We start from the raw sequence: 12,742 nt of genomic DNA, 5'->3' as shown, positions 1-12,742 counted from the left end.
CCCAGCCTTATCAGTGACAGCAAAGTCAGAGACCCACACAACCACGATCCTTCGCTTACCCACCATCTCTAATGCGGCAACGGTCTGCGAGGCACATGGGTCTGATTTTCTGGTTTTACTGACTTAGACCTGAGACACATCAATCCCTGAAGGAAAGGCACTAGGACCTCCATGTTCACACAGAAACCAGGAAACTGGCTTCTGGGGGAGCCAAGTTCCACTTGGAGTTTTTTGTACCCATTAGGCCGTGACGGGCTTCCCTGGTGGCTCAGATGGTAAAGAATCTGCCTGCAATGCAGCAGACCCGGGTTCGGTCCTTGGGTCGGGAAGATCTCCTGGAGGAGGGCATGGCAACCCACTCCAGAATTCTTGCCTGGAGGATCCCACGGACAGAGGAGCCTGGCGGGCTGTAGTCCATGGGGTCGCAAAGAGTCAGACATGACTGAACAACTAACCACACACACAGGGCATGACATGTAAACCAGGGTCAATCTAATGTAACAAAACTCCACAGAACTCTCAATGAAAATGACATGGCCAAGGTGGAATATAAACTCCTCACAGTGCCTGTGAATTCCCAGCACAACGCTCACACATATGACATGTAACGGGGACAAGAGATGAGACAGAGTCTGAGCAGGGGATGAGAATACTGAAGCCGCTGGAGAAAGTCACGGCTTTAGGAACTCAAGACTGGGAGGCAGTCCCCCCGCCTCCCCCTCCGCTGCACGGCTGCTCAGCGGAAGCCAGCGGACACGTAACTGTGGGAAGGCAGGGGGGAGAGGGGACTAGGCCAGGGTGGTCCGAGGGGGACTGGCCAGGAGGGATGAGGCTGCAGCCAACCAACGAGAGGTCCCAGCCAATCGTGAGGCATGACCTTCCTCCACTGAAGAAGCCGGCCCTTCTCCCCAGGGAGAGGCTGCAAGACTCCCAGCCTGAGTCACTCGGAAACAGATTTTACAAAGCACTGCGGAGTTTCCCGGGGAGCCATCTGGCCATGACGAAGGATGAGGCTTCTCCAGCTCCAGCCTCCCATGGTTCTCACGTCCTTCTGCTTCTCCCCAGCTCACTGCGGCCAGCATGGCTTTGGCGTGACTGTCACGATCCTCCAGCTTGAGCATCTTCAGATGGACATGGCTCTGCCTGAGGCCTCCTGCTGCAGTGTGTGAGGCCTGCAGCCCCAGATCACCCTGTCCATGGCTCGACCTGGCCTTGGGGCGCTGGGAGGACGGCAGGGGTGATGGCCCACGACCGGGCGCCGTCAGGCCACGGCAGGCGGCAGCGCCCAGGCCGCATCCATTTCCACACCTCACCAGGGCCTGCCAAAAACGGGCCCCTTCGACATCTGCTAATCACATTTGCTCCACGGAGCCAGGAATAATTACACCCGCTCTATGACGGGAACGCTGGCAAGGTCTCACATCCCCGCAGCTGGTCGGCGGGTGGAGCAGATGTCTGCTGGCATCTAATCACTAAGCTGGGAGAACCAGCCCTCGGTGACCCCGGTCACCTTCAGAGCGAGCTGTCGGCCCAGCCGTCGGCAGAGCGTTGGTGGGCGGGCTCCACCGGCCCCCTCAGCCCCTCTGGCCTTCCTGAGGCCGTGCCTTCTCTGATTAGGGACCGTTTCCTGGTGCCGTGACTCACATGCCACACACATTAGGTTCTTGTTAACTGTTCACGTGACTCGGGTTTCTGGAAAATCCCTGTCCAGAAATTTAGTTTTAAGCCGTAAAAGTTTCATAGGAAGTATCTGATTAGATAAACAACCGTTCTTTTTCGGTCTTGTTTCAAAGTTTTTGTTGGGTGCTACTGCTTACGCTGGTGTGTCTGTTGACCGTGGGAGTGTAACAAAGCGCCTCAAAACTCAGTGGCTTAAAACAACAGTGACGTAACACTTCTCACGACTCCGTGAGCTGCCGAGGCTCACTCACGCGCTGTTCTCAGTCGGGTCAGCTGTTCCAAAGGTCTCAGAGGCTTCAGTCAGACAGCTGGCAGGCAATGGGGCACCTCAGCTCTCCCCTCACTGGCCTCTCATCCTCTTGCAGGTCAGACCGGCTTCCCCACGTGGACGTTTCAGGGCGAAGCCCCAAGAGGGCACACGTGAGGTGGCAGGACTTCTAGAGATCTGGACTCTGGAACTCACACCCTACTTGGGCTGCGTCTGTCACCCCTGGCAAGTCAGAGGTCACCTCAGACTCAAGGGGTAGGGAAACGGCTCCAGTTCTGGATGCGAGAGCTAGAAAAATCTGAGCCCATCTATCGCACGTCAGCATCTCCCGCACCTTGTCAGAGTGACGAGTTCTGGAGATGGTCTGCAAGTGATTTTAGATCAGAGGGGCCCCAGGACAAATGCTGAATGTTGTGAGCCATCCTTAAGATGTCACAGTACCCATTAACCCGGTAAAGTCTCTGAGAAGTCCCACAATAAGAATAAATTTTGCTTAACTTTAACTGATGATGAACAAACACATTTATAGAAGCAAAGGAACCTAGAACACCATTTTGGAAAGTGTGGTCATGAATCTTGGATTTGGGGAACGATTTTAGTTGAGCACAACTAGGCTTTTCAAAAAAATTTTATTTATTTACTTGACCGTGCTGGGTCTTCACTGCTGCGCGGGCTCTCTCTCGTCACAGAATGTGGACCCCTCATTGCAGCGGCTCCTTCCGTAGACGAGCATAGGCTCCGGGAGCTGCAGCTCGAGGGCTCGGTACCCGTGGCTTCCGGGCTCTGGAGGACAGGCTCAGTAATGTGGCACACAGACCCCGCTGCTCCACGGCACAAGGGATCTCCCCGGCTCAGGGATCGAACCCATGTCTCCTGCAGAGCCAGCAGGGAAGCCCAACACACTCTGTCTTGATGTCTTTTGAAACATCCCAGAAATGGCATGTGTCCAAAATACTCTCTAATGTATGGAAGGGGTACATACTACCTCAAGCCCTGAGTTGAAGTCATAAAACTAAAGGTTACCACAGTTATCTTTCAGGTCATTAACCACGGAGAAACTTCTACTCAAAATCATTTTGATTAACCCTAAACAGTTTTTCTCGAAGTTGATGCACAAAGGTTTGGGGTCTTTACCTTCAGATATAATATTTTTGAGCATTGACAAAAGCCCTGATTTCTACAGAATGGATGTTGGGGTTCATGCTGCTTAACTTTCACAACCCTAAAACTCAGTGAAAACAGCATAACCAATATTCTTCCACAACGAACTAATGAACCACTCAAGAACTACTCTACTTATCTATAGCCCCTGATCTGTACCCTCCCATACAATTTTCTGCTCAGGCAGAAAGAAAAGCTCATCCATCCTCAAAACTTGGCAGCTTTCGCTTGTTATGGTATGGAAACAATGAATTTAACGCTGGTTATTAGACTATGATGATCTCAACAGTGGGTGAGATTTATACAGACAAGGCCAGGGCAAATCAAGATTTAGGGCTGTTAGGTTGACAGCACTTACCAGATTGGAAATGACAAGAGCAATCCCCCCAGATTCAATGACTGGACCCCCATCCCAGTCCCTGCACAAAGAGAAGCGTGCCAGGGCACAGGGAAGGCATGCTGCAAACAGGATGCTACGTACAAGACTGAACACACATCCTATTTACTTCTGTTTTTCTCTTGTGCTGGGGATATTGATGGACAAGGGGTAGAGAGAAGGATTTGTGTGTCTGGCTGCTAGATCCATTTCTTACATTTGATTATTCTAACATTCATTCACTAAAGGACAATGATTCACCCCAAGATACACAGCAGCCGGGAGCCAATTTACTAAATCAGACTCAAGAGGTCCTAACATTTCTCTCTTTGGCATCAAATACTTTTAAGTCTTCATCTTATGCTATGAAATCATCAGGGAAACATCTCCTGGAAGCCTGAAGGCAGTTTCAAAGGATGGAATAAAAGTGAATCTACAGAGGAATGGGGAATTCCATGGGAAAAAACATTCCATGAATGATAAAAGAGGAAGCAGAAATTCCTAAGGGAAAAAGAATCATGAGTACACTGATCAGTTTAAGAAATAAACAAGGTGACTGTTTAGGGGAATTCTATAGAAAAGCCACTTACAGAGCCTTTTTGAGAGTGGCTGAACTACATGTAATTTTTAACTTGAGCAGCCAGAGGCCAGACAGTCTAGAATTGGTGGGATGGTTATTCAGTAGACTTTCCCTGAGGCTTCTAGTGAGGTGTTTGGGAATCACTTTCAGCTCCTGCTCCTAATTCACCCTGAGAAATGTCCCCAGAGCCTGAACACCACATTGAGTTCTTTTCCCCTCAACCAGATAGCTACTCTATTGGAAATGAGACAAAAATGACAATAATTGGATTAAACTGTTAAATATGAGAGGGACAACCTGAGACCAACTTAATGTTTTCTTTCCTCAATTCACATACTAAAGGATTCTAAGAGCAAGTGTGCCCCTCGAGCATACCCCAAAGCACCAACATGCTAATGCCTGTGAGATAACCTGTATAGAAAAGGGAAGAAATCAGGAGAAAAATAAGCACCACTAATTCCATATACTGCTAAGTATAGCTAGATGTTTAGAACACAGAAATGTGGAACACTTGGGGCTGGATGGACTGATAGAGAAGACATGGCAAAGAATGGATAAACAGTATATTTTATGCATAATATTGACCGCCTGCATGAAGCATGTCAATTTCCCCTTCAACAAGGCATTCACAGGCCTTACAAGGATCACTAACCAGCCACTTAGCACAAAATGTAGGTTTCACTGCCAGAAGGCTGCACTGATGGCATTTTGACCCTCGCACAGGTTCTATATGCACCTAAGTTGCTTCCACAACAGCAGGCTGTTTGACGGGAACATGGGCATGAGCCAACAGAAATGGTGTGACTGCGTGGGGGACACCTGTTGATACCGGTGAGGGGAAGGATGCTCACAGGCCTACTTCTGCCTGCCTGCACGTCACTCACACCAACTACTCCTGGCTGCCTGACCACGTTCTGCACCTTCAGGCTCTGTGCCTTTGCCCTCACTGGTCTCCACCTGGGCTGTGATTCTCCTCCTACATCCCTGGGTGAAACTGAGTAATCTTTAAGTCCAACATCACGGCTCTGGGAGGCCTTCCTAAGCAGCAGGATTAGTGCTCTTTCCTTTATCCCCAGAATAATCAGTATATCACAGCAGCAGCTACTTCTCTGCTGGTTTCATGGCTGCACTGGTGGGGGGTGGGGGGGTGGTCTTTCAGGGCAGGAATACTCTGTTACTCTACCATCACAAAACAGGTCTAAATAATCAGGTACCTCAAGATCTTGTGCCTTCATCCCCTAGATGACATCAATGGAACAGCCAAGAGGACACTAGGATATATTTTCCATGTGAAGATGTATCATCAAGACTGTTGTAGAAAAGAACAGACAAACCCGTAGCAGAGAAGCATTCTTTTTAAGGTCCACTAAGTGCTGGATTCCACCTTTTTTTCTTCCCCAGGAATTTCCCCAAGTAATGAAGGTGGCCTCGTTCACACTTGGCTGGCTACAGATTTCCGTCAGATTTTTGTTTTCTTCCAGATCTGAGTGCATGGAAAAAATATCGTAATTTCCTTGTGGGCCTAACTATAATTCTGTGGGCTGATTAGCAGTGAGGAAACCACGACCCTCTGAGGAGCCTGGACAATCCATCTGTTCCATCTGTTCCCGTAATGGCTTATCGCAACCTTTGTGACTAAGGCATGACGTGTTATTTTAGGAACAACATCTAGATACCTCTCAGACATTCCCTCTACATCTTCCCTTCCCCATTTCAAAAACAGTTGCTAATTTCCAGTGTTTTTAAAATCCACCCTGACATCGATCAGGCACTGACATGACTTAAGTACTTTCTACTAACAGTCTCCGCCTGTGCTTCTCTGACCACCTCAAGCGACCTCGTCCATCCATGAAACAATGTTGCCCAATAATAACCTGGAATTTTACTTTGCTGAGTTGTTCTAACAACAACAAAAAGAAGGTTGAAGCGGCACACGCTGCTGGTGCCCTAGTCCTACCGGCCTCAGCCCCCTCTCCCACACACGCACACGGCAAGGACTCCAGACCTTCGCCTGATGGTTTTCCTCTGACCCCTGCAAGAAACGGACCTTAACTCTGGCCTCGGAGCAGCTCTCAAGGACACATGTGGGCGGGAGGAGACATATCCCAGTGTCCCGGCCCCTCAGATGGGATGTTTCTGAAGACTGCTTCTTAGAATTCACCAGGGATTGAGCAACCTGCTCAAGAGCACCATCTTCTAGGCTTTCTTCTCCCCACCTCACGTGCCTAGTCCCCCAAAAATGCTTTTCAGGATAAGCTCCCAGGTAGCCTACTTGCGTTTAAATCTTTGTCACAGGATCTGTACTGGGGGAACCAGATCTAAGGAAAGTACCAACAAGGAAGTAACCTGATATCGATAAGGGAAGGCAGAACCCCGAGACATCCCATATTCATGTACAGTCAATATTCATAGTAAATAAAATATCATCACGGCATATTCGTGCTGAAGAATCTTTCCGTGTCTTGGTCATAAGCAGCCTGACAGCCTCAGGAAGCAAATGGAGCTGTCTTAAATCTTGGGGAATTAGTGTATCATATGTGTTCAAAAGATTGGATTTCAGTGGTTGTTTCCAGATTCCATGGTATTAAGTTTCCTTTTATTCTTCCCAGCACCATATTTTCAATAAGCCCTGAAAAAAAAAACTAGCCCTGGGTAAGGATATTTTGCTATCGTAACAGTCTTTCAATCTTTGGGAGATAACTCACCATTATTTTCATTCTCCAAAATATTAACTTTACTCCCTCAAAGAATCTTATTAAAATAACTGCATTTCTTGCCTGGGAGGTGAAGTTGAAAAGCTAGCTAAAAAGGATAATTCCAATATTACAGGAAAATAATACACATGGAATATGGAAATAATTAAGAACCAAAGAAAAAATGTCAAACCCTCAAGTCAAAAACACTTTAATTAGAGAATAATGCCCAGGGCCACTTACTTGACTAATATGTGTTAGACATTATTCAAGGTGTAGTTTGCTTTAAGCCAAGCAGGTAGGTGAAGAATTCACATTCCTATAAAAGATAAATTAATGGAGGACAATTTGCTTCACACAAGGAATAAATATTCCATTACAATGCTATGCCCTGAAAAACATCAATTTTATTTTTTAAAAAACCTGACTTACTTATTTTTAAAGACTGTCTCTAACTGAGAAAGCATATATCATTCATTCACAGCATGAAATCTCATCTAGGGCAGGGTGAGAGGGATGCAGAAGAAGGACAGGGAGGAGGCAGCAGCAATTAGAACCTCACGTAACCCATGGGGTGTTGTCAGTGAGGGAAAAGCAGGGTCTTGAGATGCTCCCCAGGTGTCTGGCATGGAGGAGGCAGTGGGGGTCTCTGTACCCGAAGAGAGAATCCAGGAACAGGGCCAGCCAGGGGAAGGGAACAGGTCTACTTGGGGCCACACTGCATCAGAAGTGCCAGGGAAGCAGCAGGGTTCCTAAAATGGTCCTGATGCAGGAAAGGGAGAGAGATGCAGATGGAGAGGATGAACCTGTGGACGCAGCGGGGGAAGGACAGGGTAGGATGACTTGACCGTAGCATGGACATATACAGGAGCTTCTTCCCTGATAGCTCAGTGGGTAGAGAATCCGCCTGCAATGCAGGAGACGACCCCGGTTCGATTCCTGGGTTAGGAAGAGCCGCTGAAGAAAGGATAGGCTACCCACTCCAGTATTTGTGGGCTTCCCTTGTGGCTCAGCTGGTAAAGAATCTGCCTGCAATGCGGGAGACCTGGGTTCAATCCCTGGGTTGGGAAGATTCCCTGGAGAAGGGAAAGGCTACCCACTCCAGTATTCTGGCCTGGAGAATTCCATGGACTGTATAGTCCATGGGGGCGCAAAGAGTCAGACACGACTGAGTGACTTTCAGTGGACTGAAAGTCCACTATAGACTATCGTGTATAAAACAGACAGCTAATGGGAACCTGCTGTCTAAGAAACGGAGCCCTGCCGGGTGCTCTGCGATGACCTAGAAGGGTACAATAGGGGAGGGTGGGAGGAGGCTCAAAGGGCAGTGGGGTATATGCATACTTGTAGCTGATTTATACTGTTGTAGGACAGAAACTTACACAGAATTGTAAAGCAATTATCCTTCAATTGAAAAAGGAAACGCATACCTGGCAGGGAGACCCCCCACAGGCAGGAGGATACAAGGGTCTGCAGCCTGGAAGAGGGGTTTAGACTGGGGAGGTGTGGCCTGTGGACTGTGGCTAAAGGCAGGGAGCAGGCTAGAGAATTTGGAGACTGCAGGAAGATGCAGGGGAGAAAGGGTCAAAGACCGCCTGCAAACAATACTAAGAGGCAAGCAAGAAAAGTCAGTCAAACAGCCTGAGAAGAAACGCGAGCAGAAAAGGAGCAGGTAAGCATCACTTCAAGGGGTCAATGAACACTTCATTATGAGCCAACATACTGTGCATTTATTATTCCTCTGTCAACAGGTGTTATACCAGGCCTGCCTGGACAGGGTGCAGTGTGACAGCCACAAGGTCTGAGGGGTGGGGGGGACAAGGGCTCAGTAGGTAGAGCTGACTGTCAAGATGCCGACTGTCGCAACTGACAAGCCACGTCACGACCCCCGGGTGTACTCTCTTCGACACTTCCACGCCTGATTCCCCCTCAAATATGGCCAATATGGCATGCAATTAACAGGCTTCCCTGGTGTCTCAGAGGGGGAAGAGTCCACCTGCAATGCAAGAGACCTGGGTTTGATCCCTGGGTTGGGAAGATTCCCTGGAGAAGGGAATGGCTACTCATTCCAGTATTCTGGCCCGGGAAATCCCATGGGCAGAGAAACCTGGCAGGCTACAGTCCACGGGATCTGAGTTGGGCACGACTTAAGCAGCTAACACTAACTATGAGCGAGAAGACACTAGGCTCAAAGTTACACATTCCAATATACCCTTCTAGGAAAATGGAAAAAAATGACAACTGTCCCAACTGTCATAAATGACAACTTAACCTGAAAAGGACCATAAACGAACAGTCACAAAAGAGAAAAAACAAATGACTCTTCTACTTACAAAAACAATCAAATTTATTGGTAGTAAAAACAGTAAAGTTTGAAATGAAATGCCATTCTCACTTCCCAAAGCGGCAACATTTAAAGATCTGATCATCTCTAGGGTGTGCCAAGGCAATTACTCTCTTATAATGCCAATGAGAGCCCAACTTTCCTGGAAAGATTTTAAAAACTGAACTTATATCTCTAAAAGGATATTCAAAGTTTATATTTAACACCTTAAAAAAACAGAAAACACCTTGATTGTCAAAAACAAAGATTAAAGTGATTTAAATATATACCATAAGACAGGATATTCAACCATTGAAATTTTAGACAAACTTTTTATGATATGGGGAAATGCTCATAACATTAAACAAAAAAGTAACTGAATATAAAGTTGTGTGCAGAATAAGTGCTCAGTTATGTGAAGAAAAGAATGCACAAAAAGAAAACTTGGCCATTATACTGGCAGTGGTGACACCCAAGGGAACTGGTTTTTCCCTTCTTGCTTATACTTTTCTGTATGAATGTGGATTATTCTGATAATCAGGAGAAAAACACATATAAACATTCTCTGGCAATTCTAGTCCAGCCACAAGTACATAAAATGACTGAGTCCCTTGGCTGTCCACCTGAAACTATTAATATCACAATAAACAGTGTTAATTGGCTATACTCCAATATGAAATACAAAGTTTTCCTTTTTTTGAAAAAAAGAGTTAGGTATATTAAGGCTATTGCTTGGCTTCAAGAGTATACCAGTGTTCCAAGGCACAAGAAGGACTGAGGTGTGACCTTTAAGCAAATAAAAAGCCATCTTTGCTTTGAGATATACAAATGATATAGATATATTAATACAAGCATAAAACACAGACTATCAGAGCAGCTAGGTAAAAATGTAACTCTTGGTGTTTTGCCCAAGTGACTTTCTCTGTGCCAAGTACCAAGTGTTAGCTGCTTGTGTCTGACTCTGTGAGACCCCATGGGCTATACAGTCCATGGAGTTCTCCAGGCCAGCATACTGGAGTGGGCAGCTGTTCCCTTCACCGGGGAACCTACCCAACCCAGGGGTCGAGCACAGGTCTCCCGCATTGCAGGCGGATTCTTTGCCAGCTGAGCCACCAGGGAAGACCTGTTGGGTGCTCAATTGTGTTCACCTCTTTGCAACCCCATGGACTGTAGCCTGCCAGGCTCCTCTGTCCAGATTTCCCAGGCGAGAATACTGGAGTGGGTTTCCTTCTCCAGAGGATCGAACCTGCATCTCTTACATCTCCTGCACTGGCAGAGAGATTCTTTACAACTGAGCCACTGGTGAAGCCCGATGTGGGGTATAAGCGGCCACTGAATGGGCTGCGCTGACCTTGAACAGTGATGAGGAGTCCATGACCGCAGTCGGTCACCACACCAGTGGTCTGTGTCTTTCCAATCCAGTCACTCCATGAATAGTAGGAGAAAAGTGGACTGAACGTCAGCTGCATAAGAAATGTAGCTTGAGAAAGGGCAGAGAAGTGAGGCACTGCACCAACAGAGAGAAGTCTGCTCTTCCAGATTAGCCACATAGATTTCCAAAGGGGATTTGCAGCTGTATTGGGCTTCATGACCTGTGAGTTGACGACAGGAAGTGTCCATTTCCTAACACAACTTGGCTGTGATATAGTATAATTTGGACCCAAATCAGGTACATTTCCAAGTCCACCAGAGGTTTCCAATTAAGACTTTTTCACAGGCTGCCCTGGGCTGGTAACATGACTTACAGAGATCAGGGGCCAGTCCCACCTTTACGGATTGCCTGTTCCCCCGGCCCTATGATATCTGGTGAGATGCTGCCTTCGGCTCAGGAGATGCTGGTGTCTGTAAGGACAGGTCCACTGGATGACTAGCGGTCCCCCACAGCACGCGAGAACAAGAGAGAGAAAAGAGTGTTTGTGCTGTTGTTACTGAATCAATCCAAAAGGAAACGTAGATTAAATCGATATTTAATTCAGAAGAAGTCAGCTTCCATGAGAAAATCATGACAAAATTTCAGAGAGTGGAGGGGGTGTTTATGGGAGCAGCATCTTGGAACTTCAAAGCTGTTTTACTGCCTTCTTTAGTAGGAAGAATGGATTGCTGTGGCTTAACATGGGAAATGATAAAAATAAGTAAATGAAATGCATGTGGCTACTATTTACCTGTATTAACAAGCTGCATATAAAAGCACAAATAGAGTTTTACAGCACAATTTTACAGTGACAGTGAGGGAGATACTTCTGCACGATCCCAGTGTATGTTCATTCACCTGAGGTCAGTTCATCTCCTTCCTTTCAAGGAACAATTTAAAGAGTGGATCATTAAAGTAGAAAAGCTTTCTGCATGAGGATGGGATATTTCTTCTTGGATAGAACAGACAAGAGAGATACCAGTTGGAACCAAAACAGCTTGCGAGAGGATTTGCAAATAGCCTTTTTCATAGACTTAGACATTTGATTACAACAAAACTACATGTTTATATTGTATGACCGAGTCCCATTCCTGTCTGCCTGAAACTATCACATTATTAACCAACTATACTCCAATATAAAATAAAAAGTTAAAAAAAAAACTATATGTTTACTAACATGAGACCGGATTGTCCTTGTGGACCAGTTCCATCAGATGGAGAACCAGAATTCCCCGTAGAATAATCCATCAGACGAAGAACCAGAATTCACAGGAAGATGGCCACATTGGCACGGAGAAGAACTCCTTTCCACATAGAGAAGCATGGATTCTTCCTTTTAACCTCTGGCTTCACCTCCTCTCCCCAGTGCAGATGAACCTCCTACTTCTCAGAAGAACTGGAGCCACCCTGTGGGAATTGTCTTAACATCTATTCCGTGTAAATACTTCAGTCCTACCAGTGGCAGCTCCACCCTCTGCCACAGAGCTGCCCAGTCTCTGCCCAGAGCTAATCCCATTCCCCTTCCCTTCACCCCCGAAACCCTGCAGACTGTGCTTCATCACTCAGCTACAGCTACGCGTTGGCTTAGCTGCTCCTCAGCATGTGAGATCTTAGTTCTCCCATCAGGAATCCAACCTCTGTCCCCTGCATTGCAAGGGGGATTCTTAACCAGTGGGCCAGCAAGGAAGTCCCTCATGGTGCCTTCTCAATGCTCAACTTCACCTCTCTGCTTAAAAGAACTTTCCTGGCTCCCCAACTCATAAATGGGTTATATTCAGATGGTTACTAAACTGATCACGGTGAATATTTCATAATGTAATTAAAACGCGGTCCATTATGTTGTTTACAGGAAACTAACAAGATACTGCACCTCAACTTTTTTCCAGTTTAAAAAAAAAAAGAGAGAGAACAGTAAAAGTCAAACAACAAAGTGGGTGAATCTGATTTGATTCTCAGCACTGGTATCTCAGAGTTCATGGTGTCCCACACTCTGGTCAGGACTTGCCATTAGCAGACTTAAAATGGTTTGCTTATCAGGCAGAAGTGAGTTTGTATCTCACGGAGGGGTTTGTATTCGCATTACTCATAAGGTTGAGCAGATTTTCATTTTACTGGTTCCTCGTGGTTCCTCTTCATGAAGTGCCTGTTCAAGTATTTCACCACCCTTCTCTACCCCTGGATTTTTGTTTCATTTGTCAGTCTATCCTCCTTATTAATTCACAGGCATTCCTCACATATTCTCTTTTGTAA

At 46.6% G+C, this 12,742-nt stretch overlaps 1 protein-coding gene across 9 annotated transcripts in view; it reads right to left on the bottom strand.

Moving 5' to 3' along the window:
- Positions 1–12,742, bottom strand: part of LHFPL2 (LHFPL tetraspan subfamily member 2) — a 168,705-nt gene that overhangs the window by 67,235 nt on the left and 88,728 nt on the right. For 3 of the 9 annotated variants that reach the window (XM_061158113.1, XM_061158108.1, XM_061158109.1), the window contains one exon: positions 7,002–7,077. The exons of the other annotated variants lie outside the window; for them this stretch is intronic. The gene's annotated coding sequence lies outside the window, so the exon portion shown is untranslated. The remainder of the gene's footprint in view (positions 1–7,001; positions 7,078–12,742) is intronic. 9 annotated transcript variants of the gene reach the window in all.

This window comes from Dama dama, chromosome 12, assembly GCF_033118175.1.
Source record: "Dama dama isolate Ldn47 chromosome 12, ASM3311817v1, whole genome shotgun sequence".
In the NCBI taxonomy this organism is placed as follows: Eukaryota; Metazoa; Chordata; class Mammalia; order Artiodactyla; family Cervidae; genus Dama; species Dama dama.
This window is presented reverse-complemented; position numbering and strand designations above follow the sequence as displayed.